Raw genomic sequence first — 4560 nt, 5'->3', positions numbered from 1 at the left:
TACCTCATACTAAAACTACTGAAAACAGGCTTCCCTGGTGGTGCAGTGGTTGAGAGTCCGCCTGCCGATGCAGGGGACACGAATTCGTGCCCCGGTCTGGGAAGATCCCACGTGCCGTGGAGCGGCTGGGCCCATGAGCCATGGCCGCTGAGCCTGAGCATCCAGAGCCTGTGCTCCGCAAAGGGAGAGGCCACAGCAGTGAGAGGCCCGTGTACCGAAAAAAAAAAAAAAAAAACTATGGTAAAATGGATTCTAAGTCGCTAATGATTTCAGAAGTTATTCTGATGGTGCAAGTCAGTAAGTAGGTTCTGAACACCACCAAAAAGGTGAATTACCTTCAGAATTACAAAAGATTTTTGACAAAGAAATGCTGGATGTTAGTTAAAGATTAAAAAAAAGAAAAATGAACTATGTATGTCAATGAAGACTGTATTCCAGCCCTTCTCAGGGCAGGATCACAGACTGGGAAGTGCTACACCAAAATTTTTTTCTAAAGCAAAGAGTATTGAGGATGAGAATAAAGACACTCTGCCTGTTGTTGTCTAATAATCTGGAACATTTCACTAAAATACAGATCTGGTTAGCCAAATGGAAAAAGATCTTCCAGAAATTTTATATTTCCTGTAGGCATTAATAGCTATTCATTTCCCTCTAAACACTGCTTGAGCTGCATGTCACAGGTTTTGGGTAAGCCACATCAAAGACTTCATTGGAAAATACCAAGGGTCTCAAAGAAGTCCTCCCTTTCCCTGGCAGTGCCACTTCCTTTTCTCAAATTGCTAGATGAAACAGTCACACTGGAAGAAGCAGATTTGTACAATGTTGCAATCATTGAGAGACTCCAAAAAAGAGCTGAACATTTTAGAGAACTTTCATAGCATTGATTTTTAATGGACTAAGTGGGAAATTTGGAGAGGAATAATGATTGTAAGTAAACATGCAGACCAAAATGCATTAAGGAAAAGTCATATTCACTGGACCTTTGATCCAGGTCGTATTTTACTGTCCTCTGATGAGAGTTCTAAAAATAAGTACAAGTTAGCAAAGTTAACTATGACTGGAGCTATGTTCCTGAAATTCAATGCATTTTTCCACATTTTCAAATATCATTTAATCAACATAAGGTACATTTTAGTAGCTATATAATTAAGAATTTTAACATCATATAAATAAGCAAATATGTTTGCATTATGATTCATTTAAAGGCATATCCATTACTTTCCCAAACAGCAGTGATTTTTTAAAATGTTAGCTGTCTCAGATTTAAAAAGAGCAGTGAATTAAAAAAAAAAAAGTGCATTGCACGTTAAAAGCATCAATGTCATTATTTTATAACTGAGATATAATCAAAAGACTACAAGACTCTCTTTTCACCTTAACTATGACTAAACTTCACAGTGTGTTCAGTTTTCATTCTGTAACATCAAGATATACTCAAATATTAATTTGGCAACTGTATCTAGGATGTATATATATTTAAGAATAAAATTTTGTAGCTTATTAAAATGTCAAAAATAATAAAAGAACATAAGTATATTAGTTTATTATATAAAATGCCCTGCACTGGATGACTTAAACCATAGCAATTTATATTCTCACAGTTCTGGAGACTGGAAGTTCAAGATGAAGGTGCAAGCAGGGGAGATGGTTCCTCCCATGGCCTTTCTCCTTGGCCTGCACATGGGCATGTCTTTGCTGTGCTTTCATATGGCCTTTATCCTGCGTGTGTACATCCCTGGTATCTCCTCCTTTTATTATAAGAACACTGATCATCATAGATTAAACTCCCACCCTTATGACATCATTGAACCCTAATTACTACTTTAAAGGCTTTATATAAAAATACAATCATATTGGGGATTAGGGCTTAAACTTATGAGTTTTGGGGGGACACAATTCAGATTATAGTAGAGGTTTTACAGCATATATAGAGGTAAAATAAACAACAACAAAAGTTGAAAGGTAATTTTGAAACATATGATAGATAAAATTTTATGAAACATTAAAATAGTTTAAACAGAATGTTCAAAGTTAAAGATCAATATTGCATTTTTAATGCAAAACATATACACACACATGCATACATGACAATAACAACAAAGATGTAACAAGATAAAATAAATTTTTTAAAAATATTTGAGTCACCCACAATTTAAGGAGAGAACAATAGACGAACAAGGATGAGACAATCAAAATCACATAGCAGTATATTAGACTTGAATGCACACATATGAATAATTTACATTACATGTAAATAGACTAAGCACTTCAATTAACAGGGAGGCATTATAAGACTGGATAAAAATAGCGAGATTCAACCATATGCCACTTATAAGAAACTTGCTGTAAATATAAAAACACAAACAGGTTGAAAATGAGAGAACGGACCTAATTTATTATTCATCCATTATGCATGAGAAAGGGACATATATCTACCATGCATTCATTAATCATAAGAAAGCCATTATTGATGCTCTTAAATGAGGAAAAATTTAATTCAAGGTTATAAGGTAGGGCCATAAGCTTAAAAGGGTCAGTTAATTAAGAAGATATCATCCTAAATGTGAATGCATCCTATAACAAAGCTCCCAGTACAAAAAGAAGTTAGAGAAAGAACAAATACTAAAGAAGAAGGAGAAAAATAAATACCAGTAAAAATCAATGAAATAGAAAACAAACAAAAAAGAGAAAAATCAGTAAATGAGAGAATGACTAAAGTGAGAAGTTGTTTCTCCAGAAATATCTATAAAATTCATGAACCCCTAGCAAAATAATGAAGAAAAAAGGAAACAGAAAAAAAAAAACAGATTACGAATGTCAAGAATTAAAGCAAAACCACCTACTACATATCTCATAGACGTTAAAATAACAAGTGGTATGTTGAAGAATTCTATGCCAATAAATTTGAAATCCAAATGGAAAAAAAAAAAAGTACTCTAAAAGACACACATAACCAACACCTATTCAAGAAGAGTGGCTAACCTAAATATTTGTATGTCTATGTGAATATTTAGTTCATAAATATCTTCCCACAATATAGCACCAATTCTAGATTGCTCCACTGATGAATTAAATTAGGCATTTAAAGAAGAAAGAATAGCAATTTTTGTAAGGTTTTTCATAAAGTAGAGAAAGAGTAAAGGTTTCTCAACTCATTTGGTGAGGCCACTACAACCCTGATAGCAAAACCAGACAATGGTATTGCCAAAAAAATTGCAGAGTAGTATGTTTTATGAAAACAGATGCAAAAGTTATTAAAGTATTAGTGAATCAAATCCATCATTCTAGGAAAAGGAAAACACAGTATTATCATATGAGGTGTATAACAAGGATGAAAGAATAGATTATCATTCAAAAATTACTGTTTCATACCATTATCAGATTGAGTGAATATTATTTACTTCAATAGAGGCAAGGAAAGTATTGACAAGGTAAAATACACATTTTTCATTAAATATCTCAGCAAATTATGAATGGAAGGAGGTTTCCTCACCCTGATAAAGGACACCAATGAAAAGCTCACAGCTAATATTTTAATGTTAAGTTGGGAAACTAAAGTAAATCCACATCAGTTTAAGGAGAACTGACCTCTTACTGGTATATTTCTACAGTTTTTTAAATCTTCTTCAATTTATAACATCAAAGCTTTATAGCTTAGAGTCTATAAAATCTTGCACTGTTAAATTTGTACTTTGGTATTTGATAATTTTTGATGCTGTTTTAAATGTCAGTTTTAGTATTTCATTAATATACATAAATACAATTTATTTTTAATAGTAACTGTATCCTGAAACATTGCTATATCCACTTTTTATATTTTATTACTTTTCTTGTAAATTCTTCAGTTTTCCATGAATACATAATCTTCTCAGAATTCAGAGCTTTGTTTCTTCTTCCTAATAGCTATGCCTTTTATTTCTTTTTTTATCTTAATGAAGTGACTAATATACATCTAGTATAAAATTAATAAAGTTGAAGTGAATTGATTAGGAAAGACTGTGAGGGAAATTTCTGGGGTAGTGAAAGCATCAGTATTCTGTGTCTTGATATGCATTCATGAAAACTGACTGAACAGTACTTAATAGTTGAACATTTCACCTTATATAAATTATACTTTGATTTTTTTAAGTCAGCAATATGAAAAGGCATAAGTGAATAGAACACAGAAATTTAATTTTTGAATATTCATTTGTATTTTTTAATTTGATACTATTTGCAAACTACATCATAGATCTATTTCTTTTAAATGTAATTGAACACTTACTGCTGTGGTTGATTGCATCATTGGTCCCAAATCTTCACTTCTCTGTATTCATGACCTCTGCCATGTAACCTTGTAGTGTTCGTACACTCTGATTCTACACTTGTTTATGTGCATTAATTTGGCCAGTAGAGGAAGGTGGAAGTTACATGGTACTAGTTCTACGCCTAGGCCTCAAGAGGATCTGTGTGTTTGCACTAGTTGTAGTTCTTCTTTGTATTCCCATCAGAACTTGTATGTGCTATCCTGTTGGAGGATGAGGAGCTTGTAGAGCAGATCTGATCCTACTAAGCCATTGC

General features: G+C 32.8%; 1 pseudogene; it reads left to right on the top strand.

Moving 5' to 3' along the window:
* Positions 1–238: 238 nt before the first annotated feature.
* Positions 239–878, top strand: LOC115853150 (UBX domain-containing protein 2A pseudogene; annotated as a pseudogene).
* Positions 879–4560: the final 3682 nt, after the last annotated feature.

Source organism: Globicephala melas, chromosome 3 (genome assembly GCF_963455315.2).
Source record: "Globicephala melas chromosome 3, mGloMel1.2, whole genome shotgun sequence".
Classification (NCBI taxonomy): Eukaryota; Metazoa; Chordata; class Mammalia; order Artiodactyla; family Delphinidae; genus Globicephala; species Globicephala melas.
Note: the sequence above shows the minus strand (reverse complement) of the source record. Positions and strands in the feature narration are given on the sequence as shown.